At 46.1% G+C, this 17,679-nt stretch overlaps 1 protein-coding gene across 1 annotated transcript in view; it reads right to left on the minus strand.

Annotated features, from left to right (window-relative positions):
- The window catches only part of ENTPD1 (ectonucleoside triphosphate diphosphohydrolase 1), a 37,331-nt gene extending 21,003 nt beyond the window's left edge, over positions 1-16,328 (minus strand). The window contains exon 1 of the mRNA XM_067537025.1: positions 16,261-16,328. The gene's annotated coding sequence lies outside the window, so the exon portion shown is untranslated. The remainder of the gene's footprint in view (positions 1-16,260) is intronic.
- Between the last annotated feature and the right edge of the window lie 1,351 nt (positions 16,329-17,679).

Here is a 17,679-nt window from a genome sequence, read left to right on the forward strand (position 1 = left end):
ACTGCATCAGCACCAAGTACATTCCTTCCATCTGGAGACACTCCCACTAAATCAGTCTGTCTGCTCCAGCAATACAGACAGCTCAGACCATTAGATAGCAGCCCCAGCTGCACTTCCCAGCTTGTTTACATGGAGTGAAGGGGACCTCCGATACCCTGACCTTCTTCCCAGCCCCATGCAAAGTGTGAGTCTATGGACTTTGCACAAGACACCGAAGAGGGTTTTTGCCAAGGGAAAAGGAACAATCTGTACCTTTCAGCACTGAGCAACTACACACCTGTTCTGCTACTATAGCCATGGAGCCTTTTTGCATCTCCTACACGGAGAGTTAAGGGCTGCACATCTGGCCACAGCTCTGTGCCCCTCACCAGTCACTAAACCTTTCCCGCATGGAGTTCCCTCTGAGTGGCCTCCCCCTCCTTGACCCCTGCCCTGAAGAGAAAGCACACTGATCCTGCTGTTTAGGAGCTACCACGCCTGGAGAAGGAGGAGAGCATTTTGCCTTTAAAGCAGCTGTTTCATTCTGACTCCATCTCTCCTCCCTCCACATTGGGTCATGAGGTATTGGCCAGCCAAAAAGGCCATATTTTATTTTTAAATGAAATCTTAGACACTGCGGAAGCTGATGGTCCCATTAGAAGTGCTGGCAGAAGGAACTGTCACAGACCAGCACAATCCAAACACTGCTCCAATCCCAGCAACACATCCAACTGCAACGTTCCCTGGCCCTGCTCATACAACCATCCCCATGTGTAATTAGGCACCTCATTTCCTTCACCAACCCTTCCAATACTAACCATCCACTCCTGCCTTAAAAAAATCCTGGTCCATGAGACACCTGCCAAACCTCAACAATGCAGACTCTCCCTGGGGCCATGCATTCTGGTGTATGCCTTGCATATGTGCTAATCATAATGGGGCTCCCTTCTCTCCCTCTTCCTAGCAAGCCTCTGCTTATTAGATTCACAGCTACCCAAAATATCACAGGCAACAAAATACAAAGAGCAGAAGCCTGTGCAGATGAGCAGAGATAGCAAGGAGCTGCAAGAGTTCGGTGGGCTCAGAGAAGAGCCCTGCAGAGATTTCTTCATGCACAAAGCAAACAGTTGTCCTCTCTAAGTTTCACTTCCCACCAGGACAGGAAACTGTAGCAAACTGGTTGCAGAACTACAAACAGAGTGGGAGCCTGGCCCAACCTGGGGTTGCCAACCTTGCATTTTAGTTTTTACTGACATGAAGATCTGAAGCTGATTTTTTTACTGACATGGTAAACTTTTTACTGACATCACTAAAAATACCATCAAACAATCCAATGTCACAAAAGTGTGTACTCATGCACGCTATTCTGTACACAGGCATTCGGAATTATGCAATTGTTTTAGCTGCAGTTTAATTGATCAATCAGGTTCTTGGGGCGTGTGTAATAATAGAAAACAGCATGGGCAGTCACTTTCTGCTCTGGCCAGGGTGTATGCGGGGGGAGGGCATAGTCTCTAGGCATAATGAGCTCCGACTCTGTGCATGTGAAGAGGAGGATACATACCTCTTCTGGATAGCGTGACCAGATGTTCCAATTTTATAGGCACAGTCTCGATATTCAGGGCTTTTTCTTATATAAGTGCCTATTACTCCCCCAATCCCCTGTCCCAATTTGTCACTCCTGCTATCTTAGGCACACAGACATTGGGTTCATCTGTGCAAGAGAAAGGCATCACAAAGCACTTCCTATGCCTGTGGTTTACAGTTATGTTTCTGCTTTACTTTGTTTTCATGGTTTGCGTGTCAGGCCCTTATTAAGCCAAGTGACTTGCTTTCCCTCAGCGTGGATGGCAGGGACTCGTTTTGGAAAAAACTCTAGATATAACTGACAAAAATCAGGAAAGCCAATGCAAGGAATGAGTTACAACTTGCAAGAAATGTTAGAGACAACAAGAAGGGATTCTACAAATATGTCAGACAAAAAAGAAAGGTCAGAGACGGTGTGGGTCCACTGCTCAAAAGAGGTGAGCTGGTAATGGAAGATAAGAAGGCGGAGCTGCTCAACGCCTACTTTGCTTCAGTCTTCACACTAAAAAAATAACATGTGACCAGATAATTAACAAAGTTATCATAGACAATAAAGGAGAAGGAATGCAGACCGGGATAAATAAAGAACAAAGATCTTCTGACTAATTTGAATGAATTCAAGTCAGCAGACCCTGATGCTATTCAGAGGGTGCTGAAGGAAGTAGCTAAAGAAATCTCAGACCCACTGGCAATAATATTTGCCAACTCATGGATGAGAGGAGAGGTCGCAGAAGACTGAAGAGGGGCTAATGTAGTGGCCATCTTTAAAAAGGGGAAAAAGGAGGAGCTGGGCAACTATAGCCAGTCAGCCTGATCTTGATACCCGGGACGCTACTAGAGCAATGTATAAAACATTCAATTTGCAAATACCTGAAGGATGAAGGGGTGATCACTAGCAGCCTGCATGGATTTACTATGACCAAATCATGCCAAACCAGCTTGATTTCCTTCTTTGACAGGGTATCTGGTTTGGTGGATAGGGGGAATGTGGTGGACATAATATACCTGAATTTTAGCACGGGTTTTGACACAGTCCTACATGATATTCTCATAAGTTAGCTGGAGAAATAAGGACTTAGTAGAACTACCATTAAATGGCTACATAATTCATTAAACTGCAAGCAAACAGTAACTATTAATGGAATGATGTCGGATTGGAAGAAGGCCTCAAGTAGGATTCCACAGAGAGCTGTTCTGGGTCATATGTTGTTTAACAATTTTATTAATGGCCTGGATGTAGGAATGGAGAGCGTACTGATCAAATCTGCAGATGACACAAAGCTGGGGAGGAGGGTTGCAAACACTTTGGAGGATAGAATTAAAATTTAAAGGGATCTTGATTAATTTGAGAACCTGGAGAACAAAATGAAAGTAAAAGACAAATGTAAGGTGCTATTCTTAGGGAAGAAAAACCAAATGCACAAATACAGAATGGGGGATAACTGGTTTGGCAGCAGCACTGCTGAGAATGATCTGGGAGTTGTGGTAGAACACGACCTCAACATGACTCAATGTGATGCTGTTGCAAAAAAAAAAAAAAAAAGCAAATGCAATTTTGGGTTGCAATAACAAAGGCATAGCATGCAACTCATGGGAAGTGACTGCACTACTCTATTTGGCGCTGGTTAGGCCTCAGCTGGAGTAGCGTGTCCAATTTTGGTCAGTGCTGTATAGAAAGGATGTAGAGAAACTGGAAAGGATCCAGAAGCAAGCGACAAAGATCATCAAAGGGATGGAATGCAAGCCATATGAGCAAAGGATGAAGGAACTGGGTATGTTTAGTTTGAAAAAGAGATTAAGGGGGGACATGATGGAAGTCTTCAAATACTTGAAAGACTTTTGTGACAGGGTCAGACTAGATGGCTACTGAAGAGTGTTAGAAGGCTGATATATCAGCCCCAGGATCAGGAAGTCTCTTTTCTGCTGATAGCTGAGCAGGGGTTACTCTCAGTTAATTAACACAGCTGGAGCCAATAAAGACCCCACCTAGGACTTGTTAAAAGCCTCCCTTCCAGAGCAGTGGTGTGGCTGGAGTTGTGGGAGTGAGGTGAGCTTCGACAGAGTGTGAGCAGGCAAGACACTGCCAGAAGGGTTTAGGGGAAGGAGCAGAATGCTGGCAAAGGAGAACCCTGCAGGTACAAAGACTGGGGGAGGGAAAACCCTGCCCAAAGAGGGCAAAGGACCTTTCCCAGGCCTGGAGGCCTGAGGGAAAAGACCCTGCCAGAAGGGGAAAATTGAACTGGACATTTGGTTCAGCACCACCATGCCCAGTGGGGCTGTCAGAGGTCAAGATCCACCCCTGGCAAGGAGGCCAGGAAGGGCCCCTGTCCAAGCAGGGTATGGACATTAAATCAAGGGACACAGGGAAGTAACCCAGGGAAGCTAGCAGCTTTCCTGAAGCCACAGCATGAAGCTGCTACTTGTAGGGTCCCTGGGTTGGGGCCCAGAGTCGAGGGTGGGACCGGATCCCCTAACCTCACTGGCTATTCACTAGAAGGGTAAGAGCCCCAGTGAAGAGGCAAGAACCTCTGAGAACCAGAGACAGGACTGGGACCCAGCAGGGAGTGGCCATCTTAGGGCAGCTATATTATCCTCCTCCACCACTAGAGGGTGGAAGAACACTAAGGGGTGAAGCAGTTTTCTGACCTACTGCTAGAAGGATGCACTGGACCCACCAAGGTAGAGGAAGAGCTTTGTCACAGCTACCATAAAAAGATGGAGAAAAATTGTTCTCTCTTGTGACCGAGCAGGACAAGAGTCAATGCGTTCAAACTACAGCATAGCAGATTTAGATTTAATCTCAGGAAAATCTTCCAAACTGTAAGAACAGTAGGACAATGGAACAAACTGCTAAGGGAAGTCAGGGAATCTCCTTCCTTGGAGGTTTTCTAAAAGACACTGGATAGCCATCTGTCCTGGATGGTTTAGACCAGTGGTTTTCAAATGTTTTTCATTTGCTGATCCCAAAAAAATTTCAAATGCAGGTGCGGACTCCTTTCAAAATTCAACCTGTGGTCCATAGACCCATACCATAGAAGTCAGACTGAAAACTGACTGAATGGAATTCAACTATAAATGTTGCATGTGCTCAGCAGGGCGTTTGACGCAGCATAAAAAAGGGCACTAAACAGTGGGCTTCCAAGGTAACGACAACACTTCCGGGTTTTGACCTATACGTGGGGGTATTCACATACTTTCGATTGATCAGAAAAATGGAATGCCTTTTCTGAGATCTGAAACTTTATTTTCATAGTCACCTATCGTGGACCCTTTAGATATAGTCTGTGGATCCCCAGGGGTCCACAGACCACAGGTTGAAAACCATTGGTTTAGACACAAATCCTGTATCTTGGCAGGGAGTTAGACTAGATGACCTTTGCAGCCCCTTCTAACCAAATGGATCTACGATTCGACTTCCCTCTCACAGAATATCATTGCCTGCTGCCTCCCTCTGAGGGTTGCATCTGTGTTCATTACTCTTTAAAGCCTAAACCTGATCTCTCAGAGGTCAGCTTAACTATTGGGAGTTCCTAGAATCATGGAGAAGAGTTCAGCTCATGGCGCTCAGCCTGAATATCATGCTCTGTTCCTTGTGCTAGTTCTATTTCCACAGCAAATAACAGGAAACAAGTTACGTTGTGGTATTTTTAATGAAGAACCATTGCGAAGAGCAAGAGACAAAAGCCCATTGTAGGGCAATGGAACCAGGAAAATATCTGAGTGGGAAGGCAAGATCCACATCACAGAAACTTGAAGATTAAAAAAAACCAGATTTTGGGAAACAGTAAAAAAATGATTTAAAATATTTATCTTAAAGTCTTTCCCTCTTCATGAAGAAAGTTAGAGTATCTTGTGAGGTCTGGAGTGGGAGATCATCTGCAAGTGGAGGAGATCAGTTGGGGATGTTCTCTGGGTGGAACGTCCTTCTGAAGGATGTTATGAGTCTCTGAAGTACAAGCTACATACTATGATGATGGACACTATAGAAAACACTAAGTTACAGAGAGAGCTTGGTTCAAGAAGTCAAAGCCCAGATAGATTGAAGCCAAACTTCAGCTTCAGTGTATGTACCTTTTGTATCAGGTGCTTTACATTAAAAAATACTAGGGGACAGCCTCTGCCCCAAAGAGCTTATAGTGGAATTTTAAACATGACACAGAAGGGGGCAGGGGGTAACATCCACAGACAAAGGTGTGATGCAAAGGACTGGGAGAGGCACAGCGTGGAGGTCACAAATCCTTATGGTTCTGCTAAACATTTGAACTGTACTCTCTGTATGATTTAGAAGGAGCTGCTATGGAGGTATTAACACAGTGCTCATCATTGTGCTATCTCAGTAACTTGAGAAAAGGATGGAGCTTCCCCTGTTTGCACAGCACTGGATACAGTTCCAGACCTCAATAAATATAATTTTATGTTTTACGGTTCTAGCCTCATTCCCCAAAGAGCAAGTATGCCCACAGAGAAGTATGAACAAAAGCCCAGCCAACTCATGGTGACAGAATACGCTTTGCTACCTTCTAAAACATCTGTCTCTAATTTTCTGCTTTGACTGATCTCCTGGCTCATTTGTTCTATTCAAAGACACAAACCATATATTCCATACAAAAGGCCTAGCAGTATATAATAACCACAGCTATACGCTGCCAAGAGTCAAAGCACTAGAGGCTACATCCGAAGAAGAATTAACAACAGGCACCTACAATATAAGGACTTCAGCTGGGGAAAGAGCTTGAGGGATTTCCAGCATGTAACAGAGAAGTCAATCAATACCATCACAGTACCTTAGCAACGCGAGTCCAATATGGCCAAGGAAGCAGCAGACCCCCAAACACCCCTGTCCCATCCTCCGCCATAACAATGGATCTCATGTCCACTTCTCTAAAAGTGCCTGTAGCACGGGGTCCGGTCTGGCCCCGCAGTTGTGGCCCTTCTTCGGGCCCCGGCTCAGAGGAAGGCCACTGCACCTTCCTACCAGGGGAACATTAGCGCCTGCGATGAGTCTGGTGCCCCGGCCCCGAGACAGGGCGGGCAGGCAAACAGTCTATCGCCCCGGCCCTCAGGCAGGGCGGGCGAGCGAACAGTGTCCTCTAGTCAGGAGAGCAGGGGACGGTACTAACTCCCTGGGTGGCGAGGACAAGGGAGAGGGGAGGGGGACGCAGGCCCACCCAGCCTCACTGCGTCCCAGCCCAGGGCCCTAGCAGTGGCAAAGGCGTTGGCACTGAGTCGGCGGGGCTTCTGCCGCAACATGCCGATGGGGCTTGCCCTTGTCTCAGCCACGGCTATGGCTGTCCCTGGGCCACTTCCTCCCTGTATCCCCAGGTACCTGTGTCCGCCGGTTCCTCAGGGTCGCTGGGGTACACGGCCCAGGGTAGACCAGCCAGTCCCTCCTCGTCCACGGGTGGCAAGGTGGGGAGCTCTTCTGCGAGGGGCAGCTCCTCCAGGTCACAGGGCTCAGGGTAGGGCTCGGCCTCAGGCAGCTCCTCAAGGTCCTGTCCCGTCTCTGGGGGCTCGGCGTCCGGCAGCTCTTCCAGGTCAGGTCAGGTCCGGCCTCGGGGAGGATCTCCCAGCCCTCAGGCTCAGGGGACTCGGTCCAGTCACTAGGGCCTACGGGCTTGGCCCAGTCCTGGGGGCCTGTAGGCCTAGGCCAGTCTAGGGGGTCCAGGGGCCCTATCCAACCCTTAGCGGTTGGTCACTTGGGCCGCTCCCATGGTCTTCGCCCCGGGAGGTGCTCGCTTGGGGAAGCAGCCTGGCCCAGTTCAGGCCTTGGCTGCAGCCAGCAAAACCACACATCTGCCTCCAGCGGCAGCTTGTTTTTCTCTGAGCTATGACCCTGCTTCTTATAGCCTCAGCCCTGGCTGAGGCTCCGCCCCTCTGGTGCTGGATTGGTCGGCAGGCAGGACCTATCACTAGCCGGCCTCCCGGTTGCCGGGCAGACTGGGCAGGCGGGCGGCCGGCCCTTTTTCTGTCCAACCCCATGGTTGTGGCCCTTCTTCGGGCCCCGGCTCGGAGGAAGGCCACTGCGCCTTCCTACAGTGCCCATCTGGCCTAGGCCAGAATATGATTCTCACCTTGGCTATGAGAGACACTGAGTTTGGAGCCCTCCATGATAGAAATACGCTCAATCCAAGAACAACATTTACACTGAAATGTGACAACAGAAGTATGTTTACAAACATCTATTCATCTGCCTCCTGAAGATATGAAGGGGAATAAGAAGAGCTATTAGATACAGATCTGGAGAGAAGGCGTGAGAGAGAAAGTCAGTTTGTTACTAAATGCACTGATGAGAAAACTCATGGATGCTCAACAGCTTTTTAAATTTCACATGGGGCTCTCCTGGGCAGTGTCTGGAGCACCTGGTGATCCTAGGCCAGCAGAAAGGCCCATAGGCAGCAGTAATACCCAGAGTAGGTTAGAGTTACCCTGAAGTTGCTCTAACTTATGCTGGGACCAAACTGGTCATGGCTGCCACCAGGATGAGGAAACATCTGTGGCTTTGAGCCACCTTTTCCCACCCTCATAGGTCCAGCACCAAGCATAGCATGCATGGACTGAAAGCATCTGGTTTTGCATTTCTATCTACAACCCAGCAACCATTTGCACTCCTCTGGGACAAGACAGGTCTCAGAGCCCAGGATGCAGTGTGAGAGCTGGCGATCAGGCGGGCTTAGCCAAGGGGATCTGGCTACCCAGTGAACTTTCAAGACTCTGGATTAGTCTAATCTGATTTGATCACAATATGTAATTGTTTGATAGCTACTGACCCATCATACAGGGATGCAGTAGAAGAACACAGAGGCACCCTGCTTCTCCTTGGCATAGAAGCACTTCTGGTTAGCATGTTGTTCAGATGGCAACTGGCTGTCTGGGGACCTGGGAATGCAGGCTGGCTAGCGTCAGCAACCCCCTCGGGCACCTCCCTAGTGCTCCCTCAGAGCTCATTTGGAAACTGTTATACAAGGAGAAGATGCTCCTAGATGTTCTGTTTTCCCATTAAGGCCTCTGCACTGCATAAAGCAGGATTTGCACACAAAAAGGAGATGAATTACACAGGGAGATACAAGGGCTGGAACGAAGGATAATGAGTCAGAAGGGAATATGGAATAGGGAGATGGGTCAGGATGTGGAACCAACCTCCTAGCTCAGGAGTGAGAGTCCCACTGTCAGAGACATTTAAAACTGCTGCAGAGAAGAACCTGGAGAATGGACTGCATGGGATCTAATCGGTCATTGTTTGCCCATCAGACAGCACCTGTCTGTCTGTTATACAGACACCTTAGGAATCAACATCCATTTGGTGTTAGCGCTGCAAGTAAAGGTGGGACTGAGGTGACTACTGCTACAGGAACATAAGAACGGCCATACTGGGTCAGACCACGGTCCATCTAGCCCAGTATCATGTCTTCTGACAATGGCCAGTGCCAGGTGCTTCAGAGGGTATGAACAGAACAGGGCAATTATTGAGTCATCCATCCCATGTCATCCAGTCCCAGCTCTTGGCAGCCAGAGGTTTAGGGACATCCAGAGCATGGGGTTGCATTCCTGACCATCTTCGTTAATAGCCACTGATGGGCCTATCTTCCATGAACTTGTACTTTTGTCCTTCACAACATTCCTTGGCAACGAGCTCCATAGGTTGTCTGTGCATTGCGTGAAGTACTTTCTTATATTTGTTTTAAACCTACTGCCTATTCATTTAATGCCTCCATTTCTTTGTTGCCCTTCTCTGTACTATTCCAATTCTAATGTATCATTTTTTAGATGGGATGACCAGAACTGCAAACTGTATTCAAACTGTGGGTGTACCATGGATTTGTATAGTAGCAGTCTGATATTTTCGGTCTTATTATCTAACCCTTTCCTAACGATGATCTGCGAAGGGGTTACATGCCCTACAAAGACTCAGACACAAAGTCGGAACCATGAGAAGTCCTGGTTACAGGCCTATCTTGCTGGATAAATGGAACGTGAGGAACTACCTCAGCAGGAGGCTAATGATCCATCTCAGGAGGAGCCACCTCAAAAAGAATCCTCCTCCTGACCTGGACCTGGTGCACTGAATTGGTTATTACAGCCTGGTATGCAGGCACAAGAATGATGATACCTTGTAGGAATTGCATGTGTGAGTGTAGTAGTAAGAGAAAATAATACTGTGCCTGGTGCAAGATGTGAGGCCTGAACCAAAGTCAGGCTTCAGGAAACCACAATTGCTCGCCTGCTTACAAGTTCACTGATTGATGCAGGAACTTGGCAGAAACACAGCATTGTTAACACACAAGCATTTTTAAGAAGCAGTGGCAGAAATACAGTGTTGTTAAAAGCATTCCACAACTCCCCCAATACATGGTAACTGCAGAAATATAATCCTGGGAGACAGCCCAAGTACTCTCTGAGCAGCAATACAATACAGGGAGTCAGTACAAGCTCTCCCGAGATGCAGTAGTGCATGAACAAAATCATGAAAGACAGTACAGACACAACCTGACCTTAAAATAGTAGAGACAGGAGGATGGATGAAGATGATGTGCTTGATCTGGAAGCAAGGTATGGAACAATAGCAGAAGTCAGAGATGCAAGGTGAAACTAATTTGTATCAGGGATAAGAAGAGGGTCAGATATACCTCCTGACACAATAGGAACACGTGTGGGGAGGAAAGCCTGAATATAAAACCTACCAGACCAGAGAAGCTCTGAGGAGCTGTGGAACAAGCGATTTGGGTGATGTTAGAACTTGTAGTAATCAAAGAATCCAGTGCAATCCAGTAGTGCTGGTGCCTAAGCCAGATGGCATGATCCCATTCTATGTAGAATTCTGATGGCTAAATGCAGTTTCACAATTTGACACCTATCCCAAGCCAACGAGCTCCTGGACAGACTTGGGAAAGCTAGACATAAGACAAAGGAGTATATGCTAATATCCCTTACAGCAGATTCAAGAGAAGAGACAGCATTTACCACTCCTATAGGGCTGTTTCAATTCACAACTATGCCCCTTGGGTGGCATGGGGCCCCAGGTACCTTTCAATGCCTCACGGAACCACATACTTCATCATCACCAGCAGTTTGTAGCTGTATATCTTGATGATATGGTGATCTTCAGCCCAGACTGGGAATCACATCTTATTCATGTAACATCTGTACTGCAGTCACTGGGAGAAGCAGGGTTCATGGCAAACCCTAAGAAATTACAGATTTGATATGCAAGAGGTAAGGAATACCTTATAGAAAATGAAAAAATACAGTCCCTCAGAACAAAAACAGAGGCCCTGAAGAAAACCTTAATTCCAAATAGCAAAAAGCAAGTTTGGGCTTTCTAGGTCTAGCAAGTTACTACCATCACTTTATACCCCATTTCACAAAGTTGGCCACTCCATTAACAGATGTTACAAAGACACCAGTGGTGGAAACAGTCTGTGGATTCAGGAGTGTCAAAAAGCTTGTCAAAGAATAAAGGACCTCTTAGGGCAGCGACCTGTGCTCTGAGATCCAGACTTTTCATTACCATTTGCCTTGCACATGGATGAATCTGAAATGGGCTTAGGAGTCATTCTTTCACAGAACTTCCAAGGAGAAGAACATTCAGTTCTTTATTTAAGCAGGAAACTCCAGCAATGGGAAACAACCACAGAGAGAATGCTTGGCCATATAATGGGCTGCAGTGGTTCTGTGATATTACCTTCTAGGAGTTTCGTTCAAGCTATTCACGGTCCACATCCCCTTAAAATGGATGCAAGCAATGAAAGATACCAACCCCGCACTACACGGTGGTAGATGGCATTACAGCCCTATTCTTTCACAATATGACACCATCTGGGATCCGAACTAGGGTTACCACCTTTGAAATGCAAAAAACCCCAGCCCCCCACCCCTCACATGTACAATGCAAGCCCACCACAACCCCAATCATAAGGCAACTCCGCAAACGCCCCCTCCCCCCAACAGCCACTTACAGTATCTAGAGAGATAACACATATAGATATATGAGATTGATAACCTCATTGTCTTACCGAAACTGGGCAGCAGCATCTTTAGCTGGACACAGAAACTTAACATCAGATATCCTAGTGTATTGTAATAACGTGAATCTTTAGACCCATGTAAAAACAAACAAACCAGCAGATAAAATTATTTTTCTGGCAGCTAGCAAATCCATAAGAAAAACCCAGTAAGGCCAGTCAGATACTGGCCAGGTGGTAACCCTTATCCCAACAAGGGAACACAACTGTCTTCCCTCAACTAGGAGGGGACGTTACTCTCGGACGAGATCAACACCCCGATTCCTCTCTGCGGGGAGAAATATGTGATAGGGTGTATGAGGCCTGCACGGCTCCCTGCTGGAAGCCCTGCTGCACCCTGCCCAGTGTAGGGCAAATTCCACAGAGTAAATTAAGTCCCAGGAGGGTAAGAAACCATTTTATTTAAAAACGAGAGTTCTGTAGCACCTTAAAGACTAATAAATTTCTGTGGGAATAAACTTTCGTGGGCTGCAACCTACCTCATCAGATGCAATCGAAGATGGCAAAAGTAGGATTCCAGGTCACCACAGAACTGTATCGTGTGTGGGGGTGGTGGGGCAGAAAGAGAGTCCCCGAGACAAGACAGACACTTCTGCTGGGTTAAGTGTATAGCTGGATAGATTTACAATATTGTTGGATGAGTCAAGGGTATCACCGTGGTGGTCCCTTGTGGCATGTAGGAGCTTAGATAGTTTAGAGTCCATTTTCCTCTGTAGAGAAGCAAAGTGAGTGTTGTAAATGGCCCGTCTTATTTTTGTAAAGATCAGCCACGTGGAAATTTTTGTGGAAGTTTGGCCTTTTCATGAGATTTTCCAGCATTGAGAGTTCTTTCTTGATCATCTCCTGTTTGCTGTACAGAATGCTGATCAGGTGGTTCTGTAGCTTTTTTGAGTGTGTGTGACACAATCTCTCACCATAGTCTGTATAGTATGTCGATCGTAATGGATTTTTCACTTTCAGTCCATTTAGTATGATGTCCATTTGTTTGCACTTGGAGAGGAAGATGATGTCTGTATCTGTGCAAGTTTTTTCATGAAGTTGGTAGATTTCCATTTCATACGGCTAAATTCAGTGCTTCCATGGTGAAAAGTTTCATGCATCTGACGAAGTGGGTTGCAGCCCATGAAAGCTTATGCCCACAGAAATTTGTTAGTCTTTAAGGTGCTACAAGACTCTCGTTGTTTTTGCTGTATACAAACTAACACAGCTACCCCTCTGGAACATTTCATTTAAAATTGGCCCTGAAGGGCAAGGAACATCTTCTGTCTAAGTTTGCTGTACTCCAGGAGGGGTTTGAACGGTGTGACCTGGCTGGAGGGCTGAGCTACAGAAGACCTTCAGAGAGAAGCTGACAGGGGGCACTGGGAGCTGAAGAAAGTGGCAGCATCACAACTGGACAGCAGGGGGGAGGGTGCGCTCAATGAGGTGAGTGCCACACACCACAAACTACAACAGAAATGTCCAGTGTGTGTGTGTGTGTGTGTTTGTGTGTGTGTTCAATCCAAAATGGAAATCAAGTTTTAGGGCAATGGTCATCGATTCTGATCTAGAAAATGCCCTCCTGCCCAGGATGTGGTCAGGACTTCTGTAAGGAGTTCTATGATAGCACATGGGCAGACACAGCATCAGAGGAAGACTCTGGATTAACTACTTCTACCTCAAATAACACCACCACCAATTTCTCTGTTGCAGAGCAGAGAAAACAATGAAATCTGACAAGAGAACAATGCAGCCTGTCCCCGGGTGTTACTACCAGCCTCTGCACCAGGGATGTGAAACAACTTCTCCCCACAATCTCAAATTAACAACACTAAAGCTGGAGCTGCCGCCAGTCTGTCACATGCGGAGCAGATCCCTGGGATGGTACAGAGAGACCGGTGTCACTAAAAAGGGGTCCAGAATTGTTCCAGAGCCACAGGAATGATTACTAGTTTTGAAACCAGACCTAATAGAGATAGACTCAAAGAACTCAATCCATTAAGCTTCACAAAGAGAAGGCTAAGGGGTGATTTGATTACAGTCTGTAAGTACCTACATGGAGAACAAATATTTAATAAAGAGGTCTTTAATCAAGTAGAGAAAGGTCTAACATGATTCAATAGTGGGAAGTTGAAGCTGGAAATTAGGACTGGAAATAAGGAGTAAGTTTTTAATGGAGAGAGTAATTAATGGTTAGAACAATTTTCCAAGAGTTGTGGTGGTTTCTCAATTTTTAAATGAAGATTGGATGTTTTTTTAAAATATAGGAATTATTCTGATGACAGTCTCTGGCACGTGCTATGCAAGAGGTCAGACTAGACAATCAAACGGTCCATTCTGGCCTTGGAATCTATTACTATTCCTGCAGCCATTCTCACAGGAAAGCCAGCACACTACCACAACATTCCCCACAGAGCTCCTGCTGAGACTGGAACAGCTGTGTTACTCACACAATTTGGGGTTCCCACCCCCCACCCTTCCTTGTGGGCACTCAGGCAGTAAGGGACCTAATTCTACCCCTCAGTGGGCTCAGGACTAACACCCATTCCTGGTGGACTCAGGGCTCTGTGGGTCTGCAGGGTCTTTCACCAGTGAAAGAGCCTTTCACAGTAATATCCTTAACCTATATCTAACAATTGATCAAAAGAATACACATGCTAAGCATACAATGCTCACCACTCCCACTAAGGCAGGTGAACTTTTCTTGATGGCCAGTCAAGATTAGATCACTTGGGGACTCCAGCTTCTGCACGGTATGATCGACAGGGCATGGAGGTCTGGCAGCTCTGATCTTGGGCTGCGTCCCAGAGGTAGATTCCAAAGGATTTCCTTTTGGACCCCCGTTTATATATAGTTAAAACATTGGTCCTACTTAGCTATATCTTAACCTACTTAGCTATACCTTAACCAATTTAAATAAAGTATTTCAAAACAGTATTTTTCACCAATCCTAGCCCATTACAAAACAATTCTTTAACCAATCATACCCCACTATCTTAGCTGATTCAAATCTTGTTAGATTAGTTATGCAACAGACAGAAACAATTCAAGAATCAGACAGAGACCATACAGAAACAATAGAGAAGTAGAGGGCCATAAAGGCAAAAAATTAGCAAAGTATAGATTTCACAATCACAACTGTTGATAAGTGGTTTCTTGCCAGACAACGTTAACAAAGTTTTCTTTAACCATCTTAAGATCTGTGTCTTTATCTGGTGATGGTGAGTACTATTAGGACAGGAATGCCTTCTTAACAGCCCGATATGACATTGTCTTGGTGCAATTTAGATAGAACGTGAGGATGTGACTCTGCAACTTAGCTCATGGCTGTTTTTACTGTAGCGCAGTGTTTCTCAACCTGTTAAGTTGCAAGTACCCCCTAACTTCTGAAAATTTTAATAAGTACCCCACACTCAATTTTCCACTCTGAGAAATACAGTCTTTATCCCCTTTACCACTGGACAACTGTATTTCTCGTAAAGCAGGAGAGTTCTGAGTTCTACAGTGCTGCGTGGCTGTGGCAGATCACAAAACCCCCTGTTGTTTCTCCCCTCCTTCCTTCTCCCTTATCTCCATATAGTAGCAAAGGTCAACGCCAGCCAGTCACTATGGCCTGATGGCGGGGCACGTGGTGCTCTCCTCACATAGGCGGGAACTTGTGAGGTATGAGCAGGCACAAGCGGCCCACCAGAGTGGATAGCAGCACTCCCCATGGCCATCCCTAGCAGGGTGCAGGCTTGGGGCAAATCACACTGTGTGGGCCACCTGCCTCCCAGCTGGGAGCTGGGACCGTGCGGCTGCCAGCTGGCTTCCCCAGAAGTTGGCGGCTGCTGCTCACCTCCCTTTACTGAGTTTTTCACCGCGTACCCCCTGCCTGTGTCTCGTGTACCCCTGTACCACAGGTTAAGAAACTATGCTGTAGAAGAAGGCCTCAGCCCCTACAGCTGTGAGCATCCCAACACAAGCAATCTCCACCATTCACTACTAGCCCTGCTAACAGGGTCTGGTACTTGTGTGTCCAAGAGCTCTCACCAGACAGAATTCCTGTACTGTACCTATAGACAGGAGCAGCAGCTAGAACTGAGGCAATAATATTACTTTGCTTATCTATAGCACTTATTATCTGAGTCTGTCAGAGTGCAGTCAGCCCTTAGGTGCTGCTGTGACTGGCATTAAAGAAATACAGAAGACAACTGCATACAAACATGAATGAAGCTTCACAAAATCCCAGTGAGGCTAGTCTTCTTGAACCCATTTGTATAAATGGATAATCTGCAATATAGGAGTATGCAAGGTCTTGGAAAACATTTTGAAAGAGAAAGTAGTTAAGGACATTGAGGTCAACAGTAATTGGGACAAAATACAACATGGCTTTACAAAAGATAGCTCGTGCCAGACCAACCTGATCTCCTTCTTTGAGAAGATAACAGATTTTTTTAGACAAAAGGATTGCAGTGGATCTAATTTACCTAGATTTCAGAAAGGCGTTTGATACGGTTCCACATGGGGAATAATTAATTAAATTGGAAAAGATGGGGATTAATATGAAAATTGAAAGGTGGATAAGGAACTGGTTAAAGGCGATACTACAATGGGTCATACCAAAGGTGAACTGTCAGGCTGGAGGGAGGTTACTAGTGGAATTCCTCAGGGATTGGTTTGGGACCAAATCTTATTTAACCTTTTTATTACTGACCTTGGCAGAAAGAGTGGGAATGTGCTAATAAAGTTCGTGGATGACACAAAGTTGGGAGGTATTGCCAATACTGAGAAGGGTCGGGATATCATACAAGAAGATCTGGATGACCTTGTAAACTGGAGAAATAGAAATAAGATTTAATTTAATAGTGGGAAGTGCAAGTTCCTACATGTGGGGACTAATAACAAGAATTTTGCTATAAGCTGAGGACGCATCAGTTGGAAGTGATGAGGAGGAGAAGGACCTGGACGTATTGGTTGATTACAGGATGACTATGAGCTGCCAATGTGATGTGGCCGTGAAAAAAGCTAATGCGGTCCTAGGATGCATCAGACGAGGTATTTCCAGTAGAGATAGGGAGGTGTTAGTATCGTTATACAAGGCGCTGGTGAGACCTAATCTGGAATATTGTGTGCAGTTCTGGTCCCCCATGTTTAAGTACAAACTGGAACAGGTGCAGAGAAGGGTTACTAGGATGAGCCGCAGAATGGAAAAACCTGCCTTATGAGAAGAGACTAAAAAAGCTTGACTTGTTTAGCCTAACCAAAAGAAGGTTATTGGGAGATATTACTGCCCTCTATAAATACAGAGGGATAAATACTAGGGAGGGAGAGGAATTATTTAAGTTCAGCACCAATGTGGACAGAAGAAAAAATGGATATAAATTGGACATCAGGAAGTTTAGACTTGAAATTAGCCACTAGTTTCTAACCATCAGAGGAGTAAAGTTCTGGAATAGCCTTCCAAGGGGAGCAGTGGGGGCAAAAAAACTAGCTGCTTCCATAACTGAGCTTGATAAGTTTATGGAGGGGATGGTATGATGGGACAGCCAAGTTTGGCAATTGACTAATCTTTGACTACTGGTGGTAGATATGCCAATGGCCTGTGAAGGGATGTTAGATGGGGTGGGTTGTGAGTTATTACAGAGAATTCTTTCTTGGGTGTCTGGCTGCTGGGTCTTGCCCACATGCTCAGGGTTTAACTGATCACCATATTTGTGGTCGGGAAGGAATTTTCCCCCAGGACACGGCTCACTTGCTGATGGATTCTCTGTACCTTAAAGTCTTTAAACCATGATTTGAGGCCTTTAATAACTCAGTCCTAGGTTAGAGGTTTATTACAGGAGTGGATGGGTGAGGTTCTGTGGCCTGCGTTGTGCAGGAGGTCAGACTAGATGATCATATTGGTCCCTTCTGACCTTAGAATCTATACAGAGCAGGGAAGAGCCCAAACGTGGTGAATAGGTGCTTTATAAATAAATGGTGTAAATTACAGAGTTTATCTACTGGTTGGTGTGGCTCCCCCAACTGCAGGGGCAGCCACGGCTTGTGGCCATGCACCTTTTGGCTGGGAAAGGCAAGTGGATGGACTCTTGGGGCAGTGTGACCATCTGTGTACATCTGGAACACTAGAAAT

This window comes from Emydura macquarii, unplaced genomic scaffold, assembly GCF_026122565.2.
Source record: "Emydura macquarii macquarii isolate MOO-44397 ecotype Brisbane River unplaced genomic scaffold, CSIRO-AGI_Emac_v2 contig_3692, whole genome shotgun sequence".
NCBI classification, from domain to species: Eukaryota; Metazoa; Chordata; order Testudines; family Chelidae; genus Emydura; species Emydura macquarii.